Source organism: Diplotaxodon limnothrissa, linkage group LG12, assembly GCF_057381915.1.
Source record: "Diplotaxodon limnothrissa isolate DT_005_m linkage group LG12, D_limnothrissa_male_GT1.1, whole genome shotgun sequence".
Classification (NCBI taxonomy): Eukaryota; Metazoa; Chordata; class Actinopteri; order Cichliformes; family Cichlidae; genus Diplotaxodon; species Diplotaxodon limnothrissa.
The window spans coordinates 26,696,119-26,722,520 of NC_140607.1; the positions used below are offsets into that span (position 1 = coordinate 26,696,119).

At 39.5% G+C, this 26,402-nt stretch overlaps 1 protein-coding gene across 1 annotated transcript in view; it reads right to left on the minus strand.

The window, feature by feature from the left end:
* fbxl17 (F-box and leucine-rich repeat protein 17) overlaps positions 1-26,402 on the minus strand; it is a 231,330-nt gene that overhangs the window by 48,539 nt on the left and 156,389 nt on the right. The window lies entirely within an intron of this gene.

Genomic DNA, 26,402 nt, shown 5'->3' on the forward strand with positions numbered 1-26,402 from the left:
CAGCTTTTAATGTAAAATACAACCCCTTTTGATTAAATTGGACTTTGTGCATCACAAACAAGCCCATATATCAAAAAGTAGGAATTCACTTTATTTCATCTGTTCATCATTAAAGTACATAAAAAGCTGACCCTCCTACTCCTTTGGACAAGGACATATAACTTCAGTCCAAGAGGACTGTAACTCCCTACACTAAGACACCAACCTGGCAAATCTCCAAGGCACAGTTAAAGCAGCTTCCATAAAATAATGCTACCATCAGTGATTCAGATATGCAATCCAATTGCATCTCATCAGCCCGCTGGTCACTTCCATAAAAGAGTGCTGTCGGCACCACTGCGTAAGCTCAGAGTTTATTCAACAGCATTTCTTAGATGTTTCTTAGGGGTTTAACAAACAACAGATCGACTGGCATTCACATGGGAAAATCCACATTGCAGTGTACTGAGCATCCGCCACTAACAAGGTGAGTAAGAGGTTGGCCTGGTTTAGACTTGTGGACGTTTCAACCATATCCGTCTTAATCAAAACTACAGATGTTCTTTCAGCTCTAATATGCCTATTTATAAAATATGCAGCTGCAGCAGCAACACAGAGCTGTAACAGTAGACTGTCATAGATCAAAGTAGCTACAGTCAACAGAGGTAATGAGCAGGTCGCATGTTAAAAAAACACAAGGTACTGTAATGAGTGAGTTCTACCAAACAGATGAAAATGCTAAGGGCATCTGGGCTATCTTTGATGCCATACAGATACCATATAGGTATCTTGCCAGGCAGAAGAATGTAAGTCCTCTAATGCCATCCACCATAGGCAGCAGACAGCTAGCGTGACCGAGGCTAACACAGACCTCAGGGTAATTGACATAACAGGCCAGATTGGTGTGTCTGGATAACCTGGCTTCCTCGTGTTTACATTGGAACTCACTCACCATTAGTCATTAGGGGTGCACACAGGAACCATATCATGCAAGACAGCATTGTCATGGATCCTTGCAAACAAAATATATACATGTATATTTCTTGATGTGTTGTCAAAATCTCATTCCTGAAAAGAACAGGACACAACATAAAGCCTCTGTGTTTCACATTCATCTTATTAAACAAAGCACAGCTTGTTTGCTTTACTTAGCTGGAGCAAAGTAGAGGCAAAAAGGTAGAAACTGCAAGTAAAAATAAAAAGTATCTGGTTGGCTAGGAAAAAAGAAAGAGGCCTTATCATACAACGGGCATGCGTACCCCCCTCTGGTTTTAAGAGTTTGCGTCAGCTCTACCTTTTAGCATGCTCACTGTGAAGGAAACTGTATTAAAAATGCAAACAAGAGTGATGTAAAGAAAAGTTTCCAGAGAAACTGCTGGTATACAAGTAACCACATACTGGCAACATGCAGCGTTAATAATGCAGTATAATGGAGAAGCCAGTCATGAAATATAATATAGCACTGTCAGCTTCTGTCAAAGATCACTTTCGTGAATAAAAAGGCAAAATTACAAATTACTGGTCTTGAACATTCTTATGCAGCTGTAGCTAAGTTTAAAAAGTAAATGATATATTCTCATTCAAGGTTAAAATTGTTCTCAAACAAATTTAGAAACTATAGGAAAGTTGCCTGAGGACACAAAAAAGCAGTCAGAAAGAGTTTTAGCAAAATAAAAAAAATCCCTCTTTGCCTTTTGCACTATTTCCTGCAGCTATGATATAAACATGCAGTGCACGTATGAGATCTCTGATTCTGACCATGACAACAATATATTGTCTTTGCACGCATCTTCCTTTCCAGGCTAATAGCCTGCTAGCTCTAGCTTAGGTGGCTGGCCGACCCTGACTGCTGCCATATCAAGCAGAGACCTCTGAGCTGAAATCAATAGCAGGTCTGTGGATAGAGCCTGTTTGTCACCACGTCCCTGGTCTGTCAGTCACCACACCCTATGTCCTTCATCTGCTGCATTCACGTAACCTGGCCAAGGGGCTGTCCATGAAAGAGCCCTTGGAAAATCAAAAAGTCAAATAATTTTCGATTAGAATGCCGTTAATTGCATGGGCTCAAATATTTGTGGAGGCAGGTCATAAGGCCTGTGGCTGTACTACACAGAATGGAAGAAACTTTAATTTGCTGTCTATGTTCCATCTATAACAATTGTTAATTATGCTTAAATTGATCATTGTATTCGTTACAAATCGGTGTTTTCTCAACCAGTGGATTATTAATTATACAAAGCAAAAATACAATATATTGCATCCAAATCATTGGATTCAGGTGTTCTGATCACTTCCATTGCAACAGGTGTATAAAATCAAGCACCCAGGCATGTGCACTGCTTCTGCAATAATTTGTGAAATAATGGGTCGCTCTCAGGAGCTCCATGAATTTTCATGAATGGTCCATTCATGAAATTTCCTTGCCACTGAATATTTCTCAGTCAACTATTAGTGGTATTATAACGAAGTGGAAGCAACTGGGAACAACAGCAACTCAACCATGAAGTGATAGGTCAGATAAAATAACAGAGTGGGGTCAGCAGAGTGTGTACTGAGGTCACCAACTTTCTGCAGGGTGAACCTCTACAGACCTCTAAAGTTCATGTGGCATTCTGATTAGCTCAAGAGTCTGGGTTTGGCAGTTTCCAGAAGACAGGTACTTGTCTGACTATACTGTGGCAAGTGTAAAGTTAATTGGAGGGGAGATTATGGTGTGGGGTTGTTTTCAGGAGTTGGGCTCGACCCCTTAGTTCCAGGGAAAGGAGCTCTTAATGCCTCAGCATACAGTGGGGCAAAAAAGTATTTAGTCAGCCACCGATTGTGCAAGTTCCCCCACTTAAAATGATGACAGAGGTCAGTAATTTGCACCAGAGATACACTTCAACTGTGAGAGACAGAATGTGAAAAAAAAATCCATGAATTCACATGGTAGGATTTGTAAAGAATTTATTCGTAAATTAGGGTGGAAAATAAGTATTTGGTCACCTCAAACAAGGAAAATCTCTGGCTCTCACAGACCTGTAACGTCTTCTGTAAGAAGCTTTTCTGTCCCCCACTCGTTACCTGTATGAATGGCACCTGTTTGAACTCATCATCTGTATAAAAGACACCTGTCCACAGCCTCAAACAGTCAGACTCCAAACTCCGCCATGGCCAAGACCAAAGAGCGTTCGAAGGACACCAGGAAAAGTATTGTAGACCTGCACCAGACTGGGAAGAGTGAATCTACAATAGGCAAGCAGCTTGGTGTGAAAAAATCAACTGTGGGAGCAATCATCAGAAAATGGAAGACATACAAGACCACTGATAATCTCCCTCGATCTGGGGCTCCACGCAAGATCTCATCCCGTGGGGTCAAAATGATCATGAGAACGGTGAGCAAAGATCCCAGAACCACACGGGGGGACCTGGTGAATGACCTGCAGAGAGCTGGGACCAAAGTAACAAAGGTCACCATCAGTAACACACTACAACGGCAGGGAATCAAATCCCGCAGTGCCAGACGTGTTCCGCTGCTGAAGCCAGTGCATGTCCAGGCCCGTCTGAAGTTTGCCAGAGAGCACATGGATGATACAGCAGAGGATTGGGAGAATGTCATGTGGTCAGATGAAACCAAAGTAGAACTTTTTGGTATAAACTCAACTCGTCGTGTTTGGCGGAAGAAGAATACTGAGTTGCATCCCAAGAACACCATACCTACTGTGAAGCATGGGGGTGGAAACATCATGCTATGGGGCTGTTTTTCTGCCAAGGGGACAGGACGACTGATCCGTGTTAAGGACAGAATGAATGGGGCCATGTATCGTGAGATTTTGAGCCAAAACCTCCTTCCATCAGTGAGAACTTTGAAGATGAAACGAGGCTGGGTCTTCCAACATGACAATGATCCAAAACACACCGCCCGGGCAACAAAGGAGTGGCTCCGTAAGAAGCATTTGAAAGTCCTGGAGTGGCCTAGCCAGTCTCCAGACCTCAACCCCATAGAAAATCTGTGGCGGGAGTTGAAAGTCCGTGTTGCTCGGCGACAGCCCCAAAACATCACTGCTCTCGAGAAGATCTGCATGGAGGAATGGGCCAAAATACCAGCTACTGTGTGTGCAAACCTGGTAAAGACCTATAGTAAACGTTTGACCTCTGTTATTGCCAACAAAGGTTATGTTACAAAGTATTGAGTTATATTTTTGTTATTGACCAAATACTTATTTTCCACCCTGATTTACGAATAAATTCTTTACAAATCCTATCATGTGGATTCATGGATTTTTTTTCCACATTCTGTCTCTCACAGTTGAAGTGTACCTCTGGTGCAAATTACTGACCTCTGTCATCATTTTAAGTGGGGGAACTTGCACAATCGGTGGCTGACTAAATACTTTTTTGCCCCACTGTACAAGGACACTTTAACCATTTTCATTCTCCCAACTTTGTGGGTACAGTTTGGGGATGGGCCCTTTCTGTTCCAGCATGAATGCATAACAGGGCACAAAGCAAGGTCCACAAAGACAGAGTTGAGCGAGTTTGGTGTAGGAGAACTTGACTGGCCTGCATAGAGACATGACCTCAACTCAGAAGAATACCTTTGTGATGATTTAGAGAGACTGAAAACCAGGCCTTCACTTCCTGTCCATCACTGTCTGACCTTACAAATGCGCTGCAATACACACACTCCTAAACCTCAACCTGCAAAGCCTTCCCATGAGAGTTGAAGCTGTTATAGTTGTAAGGGGTTGACTGACATAATATTAAACCCATGGATTAAGAATCGGATAGTTCATATGCAAGTGAAGGCAGACAAACAAATACTTTTGACAGTGCAGTGTACATTGAAATAAATGGTTAAATAGTAACCTATAAGCAATGGATGTTCTTAATAATTAACACAAGATTAGTGACGCACAGCAAAACTTCAAATACAGCATAGAACATTTCTGTTTAATTTCAGGAACAGGACATGTTGTATTAATAATACCACCTGTAATTTCGATTTAGAATTCTTCATTTGTAAAATATGGTTATTTATTGTAACCAACTGAGGTTTAGCCACTGGGCAGAGAACATGAATGATCTTTCATTTTGCATTCAACTCTGATAAACATAAAGAACCTAATCAAACCCCATAGAGGTCGCTTTTATCATCCCACTACTCACCTAGAGCGCCTGAATCATTAGATTTAAAGATAGATTTAAATGTTGGATATTGTGGTTTTCAAAACTACTCTCTCTTTTTATTCATTTATTTCATTATTTAATTTATTTATTTATATATTGCCTTTGTGGACAGCTAAACTGGTGTAACATAAAGAGAGGGGATGGTATACACCACAGGCTTGAATCATATTTGCAACTTTCTACCACAGTTGGCCAGTTCATGAAAAGTAAGGCGGCAAACTTAATTTATATAAAGAAAAGTGAAGTTGACAAGTGTAGTTGTGCAGTCTATAAAGTTCAGTCTAACCTTAAATGTCATGCGCTAGGAGAACAAAGAAGGCAACATGCTCTTAAGGTGCTAGTGCTTAAGGTTTTTTGGAGGAGGCACTTAGAGGGAATTGATTAATCCTAACAAAAAAAAAACAAAAAAAAAGGAAACGGAAACAAAGAAAGACACTGCCCAGTGGCTTTAAAGGCTCATTTGAAAGGGTGTCAAGAACAACCAGAAACTCCACTTATCACTGGAAGCTGGCACCTAGCTCCCTATAGGAAACATTTCAGCTCACGGTGTCTGACAACCAATCTCTCTTCAAACCCACATTAGAAGGATTTCTGACACATGGCAACTGATAGTCCGATGTTGCAGACTTCTCTTTAACAGAAGCTGCAAAGCAACACAGATCTGATGGCATCAAGTCTTCTCTTACCTCTGTTGGAGAAACTCCATATGCTTACCTCAGATTACCTCTGTAGGAGACAATAGTCGAGGCATCTCCCAAATCCTCTCAAGATGTAAGCCTTGAGGAGCTGCCCCAGGTTGGGCTCTCAACTTACAGCACAGGTTACTCGAAAAAATGTATTTGATATTTGGGTTTTGACTGAGGCAGCAGCTCATAGCTGAAAGGTGGTATAAGTGTTAGAATATGCTCTTTTTGTGAAGACGTGGGTGGTACGCCGAAGTTTATCAACTAAGCAAATATTCAAGGCAAAATATTGCAGAAATATATCCAAAACTGATGTATGTAAGTTGTTTAAGTGTTAATTATTTAATTCTGACACAGAATGTTTGCTCCCTCGACCAAGTAAGTGCTGAAAAATATTTCCACCGACTCAAAAGTGCTCTAAGGGTGCAAAGACTGGATCAAAATTAACGCTGAACAGTCGGCCCAGAGTAATTATCTATGTAATTAATTTGCTCTGAATATTTCCAGACGTGAGCTGTGGCAGCTAAACTAGTAAAGGGGCCAGGAAGAGAAAGCTATAGCTAATGAAGAGATATGAATTAAGGAGGGGAACATGTTGCTGTGGGAGAGCTAGATGAGGTACAAGCAACAGAGTAAGGGTTAGCTACCTCCACAAACACAAGGTACTTCTGGGGGAGGGGCTGTTTAAACATAACAATGGCTAAGAAAAGATTGATTTACAGTGGTGTTGCTTGGAGACAACACAGGCACAGCACGTTGGCTCATGGAGGAAAATGACAGAACTGTTTTCCAGGCGAGTTCCATTATGCTCCGAGGTGTGTTCAGACAGAAAGCAAAGGGAAGTAGCTCTGTGCTGATTTGCACCAAACACCCAGCGTACAAATTGCACAGACATTTGCTTTAACCTAGTCAGAAAAAAATTATATTGACTGCATATGCAGCTTCTGGTGGATCTCAACGTTTAATCTGCATTACAATGAACCATCATGATGACTCTGTATGCCAAGTGAAGTAGGAGTGATTTCTAAATGACATTCTCAGCCATTTTTTGAACATTTATGTGAAAATATTAAGCAATATTGACAACAGAGTGCAAAAACACAGAACCTAATTCAAGGATAAAATACACTTAAATGAAACTATTATGTCAGGATGGTTAATAACTTTCAGGGGGTGCCAGACAAAGGTAAACTGATCTTAATACTGTTTAGTGTTATAGTGGAATTCATTGTAGATTACATACTGTAAACATAAGTCCTTAAAAGCTTCTTAAATCAAACCCCTTAACCCCAGCTATTACAAGTGTTTATTTTATGAATTTACAGAGCTGTGCTTTAAACCATTAAAACAGCAGGAAAGTGCTCATTAAAATTAGACTTTCAAAAGTCCCAGTACTGAATTATCAGTCATTTCAGTGTTTGTGCTTCTATTTTAGAGCACATGTGCAATCATTCAGATGACATGTACACTCACGCACACACACAGAACTTGCCACGCTGTCTCTAGTAAGAGCATATGGTGGATATTTAATATTTTTCGAAATGTCAGTTAAGCCTGTTTCGCAAGTGTCACCACCAAATCCCTGCTGGGATTTTTAAAAAGAAAAGAAAAGAAAGCAAAAAAACCCGCTGAACTCACTTAGATACAAAACCACTTTCGACCTTACCACTCAGGGAAGAAAATTAAGGAAAAGAAGTCTGCAAGAGCAGGAGAAAATGCACAAACAAGTGCTGGATTAATGTGAACCAGAAGTAGGAATCAAGAAGAGCATTTAAGGGATTTTCCTCATTGCTATGCATTTCACTGCACATTCCTGTACAAACTCGCACACACCTATCTCTTTCCACAGCCATAACTTGAACGCTCCAGTCATTAAGCCTCCAGTGTCGCCCGCCACAAGAAACATTTCAATAAAGGCTGTTAATTAACATGCAAGGCGATTAGAATGTCATGTTTCAGAATGGGCAGCGATCTGTCTTCCTGTCACTTTACATACACGCACACAAACACACACGAATTGGTGCACACGCCTCACAGCCAGTGACTTAATGGCTTTTTTCACCTGCACTTAGCAATGGACTATGGTCTGTGAATAATAAGTGAGAAGACAGAGGAAAACAGGAGAGGGGGAGATGGTGAAGGAGTGAAAAAGAGATGTATTTCATGGTCTGACTGTCAATATAAATGCCATATTCTACTGAGCATTTTATATATTCACTCCTATTTACCTACTTCTTCTTTATAGACGTGTACATCTTTCTCTTGCAAAAAGACAGCACTGGTATTTATGCATGTTGTTTACTTGGACTCATCTTATAATTTACTGAAAACCAGAAGAAAAATTGAGGGAGATGCTTCAAACTCCATTACAAGATTTTTTTTGCTTTAAAAAGGACACAAACAGACCCCAGTTTGATGCATTCTCTCAACAAACTGGCTTCACTCCACTCCAATAAAAGGGCATTTTCTTTGGCTCTGTGTAAGTTTGTATGTCTACACTTATTGTATTAGCTAGACGCCAAGGCCACAGAAATAGCTATGATTGTACTCGGAGAAGTGGGGAAAAATAGGCGTCGATAAAATGCATCTTATGCCACAATGGAGGCACGTTTGCTGCATTCCAATAGGGTTACTTTGAGCACCTGCGGCAAAGCGGAGTCACACAGAGTGGAGAGACACTCTAAACAATCAGTGCCCTTGGGTCTCACAAACACAATCTTTACAGACAAGGGAGGGGAAAACACACTTCCACAATTACAGCTAAGAAACGCAATTTAATTATAGTCAGTGCTTGAAACACCTTGCTAACGTCTGCTGTAGCGCATTCTTCACTGACTCTGTGTGCATTTCCATGTAGATCTCTGAAATGTTAGTTACAAACATATGACAGTGTTTCCAAACAAAAACCGAAAATTTCATCCCGCAAACTGTGATGAGCGAGTGAAATGTCACAGCCTATAGCCAAACAATAAACAGGAAAACAGAGAGCTAATGTTTACCTGAGCTCCCCAGGGTATGTCTATTGGTGGGAGGCAGAATTTCCAAGTGCAATTCTGGAGAGCTTATAGCTCAGTAAGCACGTGTATATGGGTGTGTGTTTATGTAACATTTCAATGAGGTATAATCCAAACTAATAAGAAGTAATAAAGGCAGTGTTGACCTTGTAATAGCTGGTTTCCTGCCAAACGTGGGGCTTGAAAAGCTGTCTTTGTGCGACTGAGGCTGCTGTTGAGGCTGATCACTACAAGGGTTAACTAAACCAGCACCAAACAAGGCCTTTCTCTATCAGAGACTCTAGGCTAGACAGCACCTTGAAATGAAACAAACTAACACAAAATGACATGTTTTAATGACCTGCATGTGAATCACAAGGTCAAACAGAGATGTAGTGATGTGTGAGGTAATTTCTGGGAGTGTGGACAGTTGATGATAAAATAGATTCTGGCACATGCATTTTATATAACTCCCTGGGTTTATTAATGTACAAGTCCTAGGGTACTTTTACACTTCTTTATTTTGCCAATCAACAACTCTTACTAAAATTTTAAACTAACAACCTCAGCAGATTGTGTATTTTTAAAAGCACGACAAAAAAGTTCTGAATATGAGGATGAGATTTGGTTCCTGACTAACTCCTTAGGTGCTCTCGAAAATGTGGCTTTATCGAGTATTATCAGCTTTATCTATTTACTTAATTATTTTTACAAGTAATCCTATCAGGGGGCAGGATTATCTCCAGGTGACCTGAGATGTCATAACAGAAAATCTTTGTGCCACAAAAGCACCACCTGTACTCATTCATAAAAATTGCATTATTGGCTCTGAGTGGATGGAATCAGTTTATTTAGGCCTCAGTCACACAACTGTGTGAGGAAACAACTGTTTACCTTTAAAGTAAAAGTTGTGCCTGTTGAAACATGTTACATAGCACAGCGTTTACTGTGAAGGCGAATGGTCTTCTCACAGATTTGCTACCACATGATGAGTAGTTAAGTGTTGGTAAGACTAGTTGGTGCCTTCCATGCAATTCTACTGCAATAGTGAGTCAATCGCAAAGAGGTTTGTGGTGCAGCACTTTATACAATTGTTTTGATAAATTTCACCTAGCGACTGCCAGAAACCACATCCGAACCACTTGGGAAATACACACTTTTTCTTAGAGACCTGTGGTTGCCAAGGGGTGTCTCTGATCAGACTGACCAACATGACCGGGGGTTTGGGGGCTGATTTCCCAGCCACTGTAAACATCCTCCAGCAAACACTCGCCAACCAGTCTGGGACAACACATTTTTCCCCAGTGACCACATGTTTCCAGGGAGTTGCCATCCAGTCGCTAGGCACGTGTGACTGGGCTTTACCCATCAATGCTTAAGCATTGGAAATACACATAACGATCCATTTCAAGTACTGACTGACTTTAGCTTTGAGACATTTAATACATAATACTTTTAATAATGGAAACACAAGTGATCAACTTTTCACTGCAAAACCTCAAAGAATGGTCAAATGTTACAGGTCAACAAAAAAACTTTTATATGGATATTGTCAAATAAAGCTCTCTTTTGTTTTGGGGGGTTTTTGTACTGGAGGCTGCACGAAAAGCAGAAAAGGAAGGTCAAGCTACACAGTTTTTTCTCCTTTTTCTCTTTCTTTTTTTTATTTTTTGCTAAAGGTTTGATGCCTCTGTGGGACAACTCAACAGATGAATATTCTATCTGCAGAGGTAGGCAGCCTTGAAGCAGTGAACCTTAACAGCAGAAATGTTCAAACACAATTCATTACTTGCTCTCCTGAGCTCACCTTTTCGTACTTCATCTGATTCCACTCTGGTGTCTTCGTGGGTTCAACACTACAGAGCCTCGCCATAGGCCTTAAACAGCCTTGAAAATAGCGAGGAAAAGAACAGCCTCTACATAGCCCCGTTTTTGCCATCCACACCGAGCTCTTGTTTAGGTTAGTGCTTGTGGATGAAGGTTTCAATAACATTTTACTAACCTGCCTTATCTACAGTTTTAGCCTATTATAACCACTATTTTCCAAAGGCTTAAAAACACACTTGAATATCATCTGCTGGTTTTAGCAAGTTTAAATGGAGACAGTAACAGTATATTAAGCCTTTCCAGGGATGGCTGTATGCATGTTCAGGAAAGATTTTCTTATAACGTGTAATAATTTGAAGTGTGTTTTCATTTTTTAACATGAATGTGTCATTGACAAGCACGGAGACGAGGACATCTGCTCTGTTCACAATCACTGATTCTTAACATGCTCACACCTGAAAGACAAACGTTCACAAACATCTACACAATATTCACACATAGTAGATACCCATACGGAAAAGAAATAGTAAAAACTTATATGTGATTACTCATGAAAGTGGCCACTTTCATGAGTAAATCATATAAGGCTTACATGATTTACTCATGAAAGTGGCCACTTTCGCATTACTTTCATACATTGTTTTAGTAAGTATCCAAAACATACAAGTTTCATTATATAATTTTTCAAGGGATCTTATATCTGTTTTCACTCTTATATGCTTTTCATACAAGTTTCACACAAGACAGATACAAACTTTATAAGATTTATATATATCTTTTCCATATGGGTACCTACAGGCATGTATGTCAGTTTTGGAAAAAGGCGAAAAAAAATTCACTGTTCATAATAATTGTGCCTAAAACAGAAGGCACACGCGCTTTAATAGCATGTGCTCACTCCATAGCTGACAAACCACTCCACAGTCAGTTTTTCACTTGATGCACACTGCAGTGAACAATATGATATGCATATAAACCCATCCTCACACAACCAAAAATGACACCCAGATGAGCAATAGCGCAAACAGGCCCCCCAAGTGTCTCTTTCCTGTATCTGGGTGTCACGCATATAATTGAGGGCTTACAACGCGCTCCCCTTCTGTTAAGCCTTCCTATCTATCGGGCCACACACTGCTCTCACAAACTGCCCTCCACTGGTACACATCTGATTAGGCTTGCTCTGTAAATGAAGCTTTACAGGACAGACTGATAACAGAAGGAGAGTGGATAGGAGCAGGGCAGGGGGGAAAAGGAAGATTAGAATATGTAAAGAGGAAGTGAGGCATGGACAGACTTGAGTAGCAAACAAGAACATCTAGATAGAGACAAGAGTGTGAGGAATATAACGTTGTGTGGAGAGGCAGGAAGGAGACCACGATGAAGTAGTTACTGTGTAAATGGGAGAATTCTTATTTCACTTGGAATCAAGGAAAAAATACTCCTTGTAATTGCTTTGGTTGCTAGCTGATTGCCAGGCCCGCCTGTAGGTCTGCATGCCAACTTGTCTGTACTCACTTGCCAACTACTCTCTGACCAGTTACCTGCAAAATCAAAGGTTTTTTGAAACATGTTTGTGCAGTGGTGCACTTTAATTTTGAATGCAAACAGTTTCCATCAAAGCTTTCACAGTTTTACTACTAAGAGAGTAGTTGGCAAGTGTTTACAGACAAGTTGGTGTCTTCCATGCAAACTATGGGTAACACCAGCAATCTGCTAGAGAACAAAGCAATCACAAGCCCTCTCTTTGTAAACAAGTTCATCTAAGACTGCCAGAAACCACTTGCAAGGGGTAGTTACTAGAGGACATTAACTGGTCTCTAAGCCTGTGTGACTGAGGTCTAAAACACGAGTGCTTATTGGGTGCTGGACTATTATTTATTGCTCTACAGTCACTGCAAGGGCCAGTATGAATGTGTGTCGTACAGCTGTCACACTGAGGAACATATATGCTACATCAAAAAGCAATATTAAATCCTAATTCACATTTAAAATTTTCAATTAACTTTAAGTGAATTCACAAAGGTAATCATCTATTTTAGCTTGTCCTCAGGATTTTAATCACCTTTCATCTGTTTTTGCATTCATTAAGCTGAAGTCATAAACCAGGGCTACTCAATTTGTAGCCTGAAGTCACTTTGAATAGTCAGCCTGATTTGTTTTGAACAAATAATTGAAAACAATATAAATTTTCTGTTTTAAAAAATGTGTGCCTTGAGATGTTTTACACAAAAGTAATATGCTGGAAAAAACTTTAATATCCTGGCAAAGGTAATACTGAACAGGTTTAAACCATTGCAGGCTTAATTCAAGTACAATAAACAAAAAAAATTCTTGACTGGTAACAAACTAAAACAAGCCCTGTGCTAACACCAGATGGAATTTATGAAAACTTCCAAATAAGAAAGAGGTTGTTAGAAGGCAAACACTAAGGAAGTGTGTGCTTTTAGCTTCAAGGTAAGGGAATAACCTTACTGCCAATCGAAGAATCCTATGCAATCCTAAACATTATACAAAACAGGCATATGCTGAATGAAGTACATATGCTGTATTGGAGTAAATCACGATTTGTGCCAAGACAGCAACTTCCCACTCCTTTTATGTATAAAGAGCAGCGAATTATACATGCCTTTTATCATATAAACACGTACAAACGCACACATTCTGTCTAATGTCAGGGGGCTTTGCTCTACTTTTATCAGTGCCATTGATCAAATGATGAGGGGGGAATAGCCAGCACCCGGTGTGACACTGTGGCTTTTTGCCAGAACTGCTGCTGAAACATATTTAAGAGTCATGAGCTGAGCCATTTAAACACGGCCAATGCATTATGTATTATGGCCATTCTCTGTCAGCTGAATGATGTACAATGCATTTGTCAAACAATGAAGTAACAGCATGAGAGGACATCACACGGACAGAGAAAAGGGGGCAAAAAAGGAATGAAAAACTTTAGGGGCCAATGAAAAAAAGAAGAAGAAAAAAAAAACAAAATAAAAGATGATATTAGGAATCCAAATGAAATGTGACCTTTAAGTACAAATAGATTTTACATTTAGATACTTCAGTAACCTTCCTGTAAGCAGAAGAATCCTACAGAGATAAAGACGGGGATGTTCTCTCGGACGGCGGCCGCCGAGGTGGAGTAAACCATGGCGACTATGGGAGGTAAATGACAGGTCAAAGGTCTGAGCCAGCAGGAGGAAATGACATCGGCAGGAAATATGAATAAACAGTGGGGGATAATCATCCAATACAAGCACTGACCTTGCAAGGGATTAGCAGTGGCATTATCTCTCAAATATACAGATGTAGAAAAATGAGGGAGTGAGTGACCTTCTAAGAAGAAAGTTTGTAATGTCGAGTGTAACTGAACTCCAACACAATCTTAACAGCAGCATGCTGCTATTGACTTGCAGCAGATTAAAATGTCGCTAATCACATGTTAGGAAACTGAAATTCAAATTGAGTAGGCCAAGTTGTAAGTAATTTATTTACTTATTTTGACAGTGTTAGGAGTGACAACAGTTTTCGTGTTATCGTTTGGGGTAATTGTAGTTTTTTCAAAGAAATTATTCTGAGGCTACAAGAAAAAGATGAGTGACATTCAAAGTGAATAAAAACATTTTTTTAAGCCTCAACGGTGAAGAACACATCTCAATTAAAGAGCTTGGCCTAGAGCAAAAACGGCATCCAGATTTTCTTTTAGTATTACATCTTGTGCTGCTTTTTCCCTTTACTTAGTGGACTTTGTATGACTAAATAAGAAAAATTAACATACTGGAAAAATGGGAAAGGACAACTGGGGTTATTTTTATATGATGAGGCTACAACATTAGTTAAACATGCAGTATTACTGCATCTAAAAGGTCACGGCTCACTCACTTGGACAGCTGAATCATTTACAGCAGAGATGGGCAATTAATTTTCCCAAGGGGCCACGTGAGAAATTGGGAATGTTGTGCAGAGCCACACTAATAAGATGAACTCAGTTCTGTTCAATATTCCTTTTATCTCTTTATATTTTGCTACTGGTAAGATGAGATGTTACAATTAGGAAGTGAAACTGTAAATACAGTACTGTGCAAAAGTCTTGAGTCACTCTTACTGTATATCTTTATACTGTACTCAATCCATCCATTCGCTACCGCTTTTCCTTTTCAGGGTCGCGGGGGGTGCTGGAGCCAATCCCAGCTGTCATAGGGCGAGAGGCGGAGTACACCCTGGACAGGTCGCCAGTCTGTCGCAGGGCTAACACACAGGGACAGACAACCATTCACACTCACATTCACTCGCACATTCACACCTAGTGGCAATTTGGATTATCCAATTAACCTATCCCCAGAAACTGTACTTCACTAGGAAAATAGGAAATGGGTACAGTGAAGTATTGAGACATTGCAAACATATATGACAATACAGTATACGAGGCAAATACAGAGTTTGTACAATTCTAACAAGCTTAAAAGTCAATATTTAATATGACCATCTTTTACTCAACACAGCCTGAAGTCTCTTAGCTAAGCTTTCTTGTAATTTCTTTCTTTAAATACTCTTCAGGAAAAGTTCTCCAGGCTTCCTGAATTACATCCAAAGCTCTTGTTTGGATATTGGCTCCCTGTTTTATTCATTCTCTGTCAAGATGATCCCACACTTTTCTATCCAGATAAGCTTTCCAGACAATACCAATCAGACACTTTCCAGATGGTATTGATCAAAATTGATCTACATTCATAATTCCATCAATATTGACGAGATCTTCAACACCCTGGCTGAAACCATGACAGAGCCTCCACCGTGTTTGGATTCATCATCATATGAGCTGTTGCCTCTGATTTCAGTCCTGTTCTTGAGAAATCTAACATACCTTAGCCTTTTCTCAATGTTTTCTTGTGTTGAGAATGGCTTCTTGACTGTGATCATTTCTGATGACTCTTCATCGATGGGTCGATGTGTCTCTTGGGTCTCGTTTCAGGTCTTTGCTGGATTTTATTCCCCCTATTTCTTAAGAAAATACAGAGTGTTTTAGGCCTGTCAGGTTTTTTCCTATTTAATCATTTTTTATATCTGCTGTTAACTTTGGCATTTTCCATTGATTCAACTATAGAAATGGGAACAGGTTGCTAATAACAAAAACGTTATTTAAATTTCTGTCATACCGACACAATTCTGGTTCATCCCTTGAATGCCGATGCTTGAACAACTCTAAAATCAGTGTTACTTGGTTCAACAACTGGGTGAGGGGGAAAAAAAAAAAAAAAAAAAAAACAGGGAAAAAAAAACATTTCTCAAAAAAAAAAAAAAAGTAGGTAAATCAGCTAAAGCGATAATACAGGATCAAAATCATGTCAGAGAAAAACAAAATACCTCTTTCATGAACAGTAAATTGTCATCTTCCTAAAGCGCTCTGCTAAACTAGAGCTAATTACACAACCCTCAACAGGGTACTTTACTATTAAAACCTCTCAAGTCAGGGCAACAACTTACATCAACGCCCACATAACTTAAAGGACAACTGCATTCCCAGCAGAGAGAGAGATGAGTAGGAGGAAGATGAGGAGATTGAGACTGAATAAGAGCGCAAGACAGGGAGGAGGAAGAAAGTTGGCAAGAACAAGAAAATAAAACGTGATAACCACAGTAAAAAAACAGGAGCCTCCAAGTTATTATAGCAACACTGAGCATTTTACACCTGTCCACGGGTTGTATCAGTACTGCTCGGAAGCAATGGCACAGTGGATGTGATGCCGCCTCTAGAGAAATACTTTCAGACTCAGAGACACACACAATGAAACTAATAAGAGAAATAAGAAAATGCAATGTTTCACTTCTATAAACAAATTCCTTGTAGCCAGCAATAACAGGGACATCTCCTACACTTACACAGCTTGGTGTTATTGTGTCCCATGGGCACAGTTAAAGTGTACTATTATTAGGAACTGCAGGCCTGAAAGGAAGAGGGAGAGATTGTCGGAGTGAGATAGAGAAAGAACAAATGGACCATTTATATCGAAGCTTCATAAACACACATGGGGCCTATTGTTACTAAGGCTACCTCTATTAAAAACGAAAACACTATTGTCATCCAACAGCTCATAGATACATGATTACATCCTGTGGCGCCACGCACACTCTCGCGCTCACTCATAAAGAGGAACACATACATCTGTGTACACAGAGAGGACAAATGCATTTGCATAAATCTGTACATAAACACATACGCCCAAGTCATTTCAGTGCTTCCCCTTCACAGATTTAAGCCTAAAATAGCAGAGGCTTAAGGATTTTTTTCTCCACAAGTTACAGGAAAGCGTGTGTGCTGAAGTTGGCTGACGTGTGTGTGAGACGGAGGATATTAGCAAAAGCTCAAAAGTGCATCTATAACATGTGTGTACTGTCTGTGTGATTGCGTTCGAGTCTGTGTGTGTAAATGCAAACGAGGCTTGCCCGGCTGTAATCCCCGAAGCAAGAGTACGCGTGTGTTAGCGGGTGTGAGAGAGAAAGTGTGTGACCAGTAAGATGGTCGACGGCGTAAGCTTCAGCCTTCACAGCTTAAGCCCCCCTCGCTTTTCTACCCCATAAGGCAAACAGTGGATAGACCACAGGGCTTAGCAGGAGAAAGAGGAGAAGAGGACAATATATGGAAACTAATTCAATTTCAGCCTCTTTGCGCAGCTCTCCGATCTGCAAATACCACCACAGGCTGATGTAAGGAAATGGAAATCTCAACTTATATACTTCAGACTATGGAGTATCTGTAGATTGGAATCCTATATATGCGCACTTCTGCACTTGAGGAGCAGTCATGCAGCTAAATGCCTTCTCCATGTGAGGTTCAGATCCAGCCTCTCAAGCTGTTTCTGCTCCCTCGTTACCTGTCACCGTCTCAATTTTCCTGTATATTACCTAATGAACTTTCCAAACTCACAACTGGTGAGAAACTGGTTATTCTTCTTTTCTCTACAGAAAGGCTGCCTTGCATATTTAGGGGTGCTAGTTTTGTAGAAGTAGGGGTGTGCTCCCTTTCATAGCAACTTTATGTTTTTTCAATTGATTGGTTAAAAGAAGGCATTTTAAGTCATCACCTTTTCTTGGCAAAACACAAACTAACTAATTTACTGATGAATAAAACCAAACAGGTAGATTAATTAATAATGATTTTCACTAGCAGTTGATAAGAAAGAACAAATGTCAGCATCCTTCAGCAATCAGGTGGACTTGCCGTAAGTCCAGTTTAATGAACTCCTCATAATCCTCGCTGTTTTTCCCCAGTGTGCAGGTACTGTTGCAGAGATAACAAACCGTGTTATGAGTTTGATCCTTACCATATAGCCCTTTTCAGACATGGGATACGGTTTGTCTTATAAATATAGCATTCCAGGCAGGCACGTTAAAGTAATAAAACTATTTTATTCAGACAAACAAACAAAAGCACACAAACAAAGATCAAAATACTAATACTGTATTTTACAGTTTGAGATGTTGGTCAACTCATAAACAAGCTTTGTCAAGTCAGAGGCTCCACAACAGCAGGAAAAAACAAGCCTTCAACCTGTCGGGGAACTGTCTTGGGAACATGTGTGGTAGCAGACAAGTAAGGACCACGAGAGCCGTGGACGGAAGCAGATTGAGGAAGAGGTGAGGTGATTGTGACACAAGACAAGAATGAAGTCAGCCGACACTGAGCTACAATTGTCACTGGCTGACCCAAGGACTAGAGACATGTCAGTTGTTCTCTTATTGGACTGGTAAGGCACAGCATCGGTGGAAGCCGCTGTTCTCTGGTGTCTCTAGGGCACGATCCATTGAGCTGCTTTTAAATTCCTTGCATACTGTTCTTGGTAAAATTAACTAAAAAAGTTCAGCCATACCAGGGATTTCCTTGAGCTACATATAACTGTCTCCAGAATGACAATTTCTTTCAGCCTGTGCTTCAAGTCTATTGTGTAATCAAGCCATGAGGTCAAAAAATTTAAATCAAGTTCATCTCTCTGAGTTCCCTCAGATATGCACCCTGACTGGTGACGTCTGCCGGGCCCAGCCTGTTAAGGTTATACTGACCAGAAAACAGAAGGCACCTTAAGAATCCAAGAACAACGAGGTAACAACATTTCAAAGACTAGATAATTACCCAAAAACTAAACACAAACATGAGTCAAACATGCAGAGCTGATTTTTACATGTTAAATGTTAAAGAAACGCATTAGACAGTAACCATTGTTACCATCTACTCCAGTGATTTTCTAACACTTACTAATCACCGAGCAGTTTGTTTCTCTCAAGTATATAAACGTAAATGCAAATAATTGTATGTGCCTCAATTATAATTACACCACAGTCATTTCTCAGACAACTTAAAACATTTATTTAAAACGTTTATACTGTTTAATGAATTGCTTTCAGCATACTGATTTTTGGTGTTCTCTAAAGTGGACTTGAATAAACCTAACAAGCTAAAAAAAATGTCTCTGCCAGTGTTTGTGTAACACCAAGGCATTAAATAACAAAAGTCTCAGGTTAAAAAAATACAGATGTATACTAGCGATCGGGGATATCAAGATTTCTACTCATGCTAAGCTGCACGCCCAGAAACCGTGAAATGTTTCATACTTGACACACACACACACACGCACAGTGGCGATAAAAACAGACAAAGATTGTCTATTGACTCGCTCCCCTTACCAGCCCACATAAATTTGCTGTACTGCTCTGCGCATTTTAATCAGCTGCTCTTAGGGTTACGTTATTTACCTACTGAATGCCAGATAGAGGAGCAAACAAGCTATTACACTATCTAAGTTTACATTACATTATGTTTCACATCACTTAGGCATATATGGTGCTGAACAGCTAAAAAAAGAAACATGGAAAACTAATTCTCGGAGCGAAACAGATGTGACAAAGAAAGAAGGAAGAAAGAAATAAGTGATCTAAGGAATAGTCAGCATAACAGTGTTTGATATCTTTACTGTATCCTTCTGAGGTAAAGCCACATTTAAATACAACTGACGATGATTTTTCTTTAATGCACTGATCCCAGTGTTGTTCTGCAGGTTATGACAAGTTAATCAAAACCACAAATTGTGCAGAAAAATAACATGTTAAACCTGGATTAAGCTTAAAAAGCACGAGAACTCTTGCGTAACAGTATACCCTTACAGCCTCATCATACGATACAGGGGAAGATAACAATCAGATGTATTTTCATCGTCAGTAAGATAGTTTCTGTGCTTTCATGCAAAGTAACCTCACCTTGTAAAAAGCACTACAATACTCTAGGGAGTGAGTGGGTATCAAAATTTGCCCAAAGGCACTGAAAACCTGTTAAAAGTACGCAAACGCTCACACAAAAGCATGTAAACAAGCACAGAGTTGCAAAGATATACACACGCAGCAGTAACGAAGCACACACAGCAATACTTCACTCCTCCGCTCAAGGGGAGGAGCACGCAAGCCCCATCTATCACCGTTCAGCGCGTTTAGAGTAAAGCACCTCAGATGAAAGCGAGCGCTGAAAGATGAATGGAAATAGCAATAAGAGGGGAAAAGAGGAGGAAGGGGTTTGGTCTTGGAACAGGATTGAAGGCAACCCAAAAAAAAATAGAAAAGGGGAGAAAAATGTGGATGCATGTTGACTATGTGAGAGCTACGAAGGGGGTGATCAAATAAGAGAATAAGACGCTAAAAACTGAATGACAACAATAATCTCACAAGCTGACAGATGGGTAAATACAGATGGACATAACAATGGAATTCACAACTGAGTAGCTCAATCCCTCACAACACAATCACAAAAGTCTGGATGATGGGCTGTCACTGTCAAGATTTTTTATTAGGGACAGAAGACACTTCCACATGAAGTATTTCCAAAACATTTATAACGATATCCTTGATTTCTAAGCGGCCACTGCTTTAGAGAAGACGTCAGACGGCTACTCTACATGCACGATTTGCCTCAAATTGACCTGAGCTGAAAGTAAACCGATTTAAACGCTGAGTATTTAATCACGTTTCCGTAAAGCTTCACTTTAGCTTCCACTTTCTATCAGCAGTGCAAGAAAAAAAAGTTTGTTCTATAATCACTATTTTTCTGAGAAATATTTAGATTATTCAATATATGAATCACCAAACGCTGTACTGTGTACACAAAAATGAAGAGGATTTGACTTCCATCTCTGAAAGTCTGAAATCATTCCTCCCCCTTCCCAATGTTATACTAGCTCTGCTGGAAGTCCTCTAAAAGCAGACCAAAGCTTCTCCTTTTCTTTCCTCTCACTTGTACCGTCTCCCACAGGTGTCTCGCTCGATCTCGTATTCATACAGATGTACACAGGAGGCCACGACTGACAAAGTAAAGGATCATGGAGAGGTGCGCGGGTGAAGCAGGAGAATTACCATATGTAAGGAAAGGAGGTGCCAAGGTCTCTGTTTCTGTCTTTGGATAATGCAGGTGGGCTACAAGGGACAAGATAAGCACAGACAGATGTACATGCACTAACAGCGTAGACACCATTGAATGCATGCGAATGCAAAACACACACAGCGTAAGAACAAAAGGAGCACAAAGGCGATGAGCACAGGAGAGAGAGCAGACGAGGCGGTATCGCTGTCGATCCAGGTGTGTTGAAGATACAGTATGGGCCACTGCCAGTGTATGGGTCAGTCAGATGAGGAAGAAAGTGGTGGTGTAGAGATCTGATTAGCACTGGGAGAGTGGCTAAGGGGGTTTTCTCATCAGGATCAGCTTTCAAACCCATGACATAGTGGTACTTTTAATTCAGCAAGGGAAATGGATAAACCAAGACTTCGCCATTCGTGTGCCTATGGGAATAAAGAACTGAGATGGACTTTGGGTTTTTTTGTTTAAAAGGTGTTGTAATATATAATTAGGTCCATAAGTATTAAGACGATGACAACTCTCCATCTGTACACGAAAATCAAACACTCAAGATGTGACTGAAGCGCAGAATTCAAGATGTTTACAAAAGTATTACATTTACTGTTTAGGAATTACAGCAAATTTTAATATATAGTCCACATTTTCAGAGGCTCTAAAATAATTGGATAAACTAAGGGAATTTCAAGTGTAAGGATTCTTTTTCAATGACTGTCTTAATTTACAACAAATAGGCATCACCAAATGTTGGGTTTCCTCCCTGGAGATGCCAGGCCTTTACAGAAGCTGCCTTCAGTTTGTGGGTCTTTTTGGCTTCAGTTTTGTCTTCAGGAACTGAAAAGCATGCTCCACTGGGCTGAGATCAGGTGACTGACTTGGCCATTGAAGAATATCCCGTTTCTTTGCCATGAGAAACTCCTGGGTTGCTTTTGCAGTATGATGTGGGTCATTACCAATTTTCACTATAAAATGTTATCTGATCGGTTTTGCAAAATTTGGCTGGATCCAAGAACTGTACACTTCAGAATTCATTCAAGTCTAATCTTGCCTTCATGTTCCAGAGCTTAACCAGGTGTTTGCACCTTGCTGTAAACATTCTCTATTTACATTTATGACGACATCTCTTTCTCCTCCAGAGTTTTCTTGATTTTGCCAGATGTTGGGTTTTAAAAAAAAAAAAAAAAAAACCAAGGAAAGAATTCTGTGATCACTGACCGTCTTTCACACTCGTTGGTGTTGCAGAGCTGGCGAGTCCTTTCCTTCTTTTTACATTCCCGTTGTAACTACCTCTCCAATAATAATTTTGACCTCTCAGTCTAAATGGTCACTTGCTTCAAAGTGTCCTTGGACCTCGCATTGAGAGTTCCAGTGTAGAGATACCAAATGCAAATTCAAAAGCTGGAATTAAATCTAGGTCTTTAATCTTTTTATTTGGCCATTCAATACTGACAGGACACGACTAACCTATTAATGAAATTACAGGTTAGTTAATTGTCCACTTGTGTCTGCCCTTTGAAAATGCAGCATCATGTATAAATATGAATGGGATACTTTTGAAAACCAATTAAAGATTATTTAAAGCTGAAAGCCTCCACTTAAATCACATTGATTATTTAATCTAAAATACAAATCATTGTTGCGCGGAGACAAAATTACAGAAATTGTGTCCATTAGGGCTGTGCGATATCACCAAAATCTCATATCCCGATATTAAGACATCTATCGTCCCGATAACGATATAAATCACAAAAATGTGTGCGAATAGTTCAAAAATAAAGTGGCATGTGTTGTCTGTGAGCCACCTGCATTGCTCTATAGTGAATCACCACATTGTATCTTTCCAGTTGCTAGAAGAAAATGCTTTTTAATATAATCTCTTTTATTAATACTTCCTTTACATTATCTCTAGTGGCTTTAATTGACCCTTCTTTTCTACAAAATCTATAACATGGGAAATTTGTTTCTAGACCCCAGTATCTCCCTTTCAGACTAACTACTTAACCGGATATTTAAACATAATTTTTAAATGTCCCAAAAGTGCCTTTGCAGTCCCAAAAGTCATCAGTGATAAGAGGGCACTTTATAGATAAAGCCTTCTTAAACAGAGGGTCAAGACTCTGAATTGCTTAGAAGGAGCACAGCCTTGAGTCTTGGTTACACTAAATGTATCCCATTATGATTACTCGACTCCAAGAACAAGAGAATACAGCAAATGAGTACCAAGGATCAAGGTAACTAACATACGCAAATGAATTTAAAATAATTAATTTAACGTCAACTTCTTGATTCACCCGTACTATTAAAAGTAAATAAGTTTTACCCAAGATCAACACACATAAAAGCACAACAAGAATCTTGGGGGTTAGCGACAGGGTCTCTGGTTTTTCAGACACTGTCTAAAGCCTTTCACTTCCATTGATGAACATCAATGAGTCACACATTTTCTCTTTTCTATTGGCAGCAAGAACTCTCAATAGCCTTTACATAGTGAACTGTAAATCCCAGAACTGTAAAAAGCCTTGCAAGCTTTATAAAACATTTCAACAAACAAACCATGCCTACATGTTTGAAATATGTTTTTCATTTGGTCTTTACTTGCTCCCAAGATTATTTTAACACTGGCAGCGTTGCAGCTGAAAGAATGAGGCTAATATTGAAATAACAATAAGAATAGGAATAAGAATATAAACACATTAATTTAATGAAAGATATCTTGTAAACTTTTTTCTTTGCCAGCTTTCCTTTTTTCCTTTGGCTGCAACAAATGTAGCTTTTAGCCTGGATCATATTGTTAAATTCTTCATATTGGTTTAGGATTATAGCTTTCTGTTCGCCGTTAATCCCTTTAAAAGTAACATGAGAACAGCAAAAATGTCTGAAAAGATTGAAAAGACCATGTGTATGAAGACTAAGTATCCCAAAGAGAAAACCACTTGTAATGCAAGACACAGGAAATCTGAAAAGAACGCTTTAGGATGTTTAATAAAATCTTTCAGTGCCCATTATTTATCATCAATCATAAGTTGTAGGTGTTAGTTGCTGAAAATCACAAACCATATGAAATATGTTAATCAGACAATCCAGGTGTTTAACAAACCTCTATACTGCTTTGATTGCAACCAAAATGTTATTTAGGCTAATTAGTACGATGTTCTTTGATGAATGCCACACAAGATTTGGAAGTTATTTTTTCTTTCCATGGCACTAACTGGGCTTTCAGTAAGATCATTACCCCAAAATGCTCTATCCTCACTTTTTCCATTTACTTCCTCTTCCTCACAAGATAATCTCTGAAACCATCTGCACTGGGAGTAAAATTACATATTGCCAGCTTTTCATTTCTGTCATCTAAACCTGTCTTTTTGTCTCCTTTTATATCTGTTTTCAAAGCTCCTATAAAATCACACAGGAAGCAAAAGCTGGGAGGAAAAAACAGAACACTCAAACGTAAGAGGCTTGTGGACATCTCAAATGCACTCACAGAAGCCATTAATAAAAATAATTAGCGCGGAGATGGGCGGAAAAAAACAGGGGCCAGCTTGGCAGATGTAAAATCTCATTTCTGTGATTTAATTTTTCAGAGGCTGAAGCAGGAAATCCACCAATCATTGTGTTAGAGTATAGAGCTCTAAGAACAGGCATCTCTATCCTGGAAAGAGATAAATGTACACACAAACATAAAAACACACAGACCCTATCAGCAGCCAAAGAGGGCCAGAGGGATCATTAGTGAAGGAAGAAGATCAGATATCGCTAATTCATCTTGGTCAAAAGGATTAGAGACACAAGCAGAGAGAAGGGGATATATACCGGGCGCCTGTGAACATTCCTGGTTTAATGTACTATTGTGATTTTGGAGTCATTAATCAGACACCAGTAGACACACGCCTACATAATGTTTCACTCACTCGCAAATGCAGTTCAGGTTCTAGTTCAGAAAGGTCAAGGTGACTGTTGTTAGTGTAATTCACAGAAATCGTTAGCAAATGGTAGCTCATGTTAGAGATTAACCATTCGAGTCTACAATCTACAACACAAATAATCATGATTATGTTATGGAAGGTTAACGCTTAGTGACGGCAACATTAAGTATTTTCTATATCATTTGTCCCTACTTTGCAGAGAACAGAGAAAACTGTAGTGGTGTGGTGTGGGGCAGTGTGCAGCCTTCCAAATGTAATAGAAGTAGTTCGGTCAGGAAAAAAGCCAAGAGTCGGAGTAATAAATTGTTGACTGTGGTGTTTCTCCAAGTGCAAAATCAAACAGGAAAAGCCTAAAATCCAATTTATAACAAAATTAAATGGCTTGCCAATGGATCCAAGCATCCTGGATCCATTAAGACAAGTGGATCGCACATTCCAAGATGTTGTCCTGTGCGTGTTCGGGCTACTCGTTCTTCTGCACACAATAAGCCTGAAATAATTTATTGTTGTTGACGTTCCAAATTTTATGGAAGAAAACCAATCAAACAAGGAGTCAGCCCAGGGTGCCACACTTGTCACTGTTTTACATGTTCTCCATTTATAATGAAACAAGTGTTTTGGGGCCACATGATCCAACAATAGTGCTGTTATGTATGAAAATCATCTCAAAGCCCGATGAGTTTCTCTCGACTGTGTTGATAAACTTCAAGCGCTATAGTTCCAGTTTGACACTCGGGTATATTAAAGTTTCATTTTATAGACATTTTAACAACAATTACCAGCTAAAAACAATTCACAGATGTTGCATTTACATCAAGAAAATCAAATGCCAAAGTTCGATAGACTATAGAAAAATCACCATGGTACTAACAAGCAACAGCTTAGTTTTTTGTGTAATTTCTAATAGCTAGTCAAACTACAGTGAGTTGCAAAACAAAAGAAAACTGAAGAAACAACACTTAAAAGTCAACAGGTGAAAAGCCTAACTATCAAAAAAAAAAAAAAAAAAAAAGAACAGACGGCTTGTTATCTTAAGTTTAACACATTTAAGTATCAAAACTAAGAGAACCCCATGTGACAAACAAGCAGAACATCCATTAGTTTATTATCTCATTAGTCCCTTTATGAAATTCCGAACAGGAAATTTGAATAGATGAATTATTCAAACAATAACAAATTAACATAATATAAAAGCAAAAGAAAACAGACAAACCATTGCGGTTGGGAATTATTACAGCTTAAAGTCAAATTAAACTTTTTTTGACGATCAAACTCAGGCTATCATGCATCACACCAAATATTTATTTATTTTTTGGGGGGGAGGGGGGGGGGGGGGGGGGGGGGGGGGGGCTGGCTTTTGTTACGATACAGATTGTGGGTATTTTGAGCTGCAAAGATAACAGGAAATAGCATAAGTGGTAAAAACCCTTCAGAC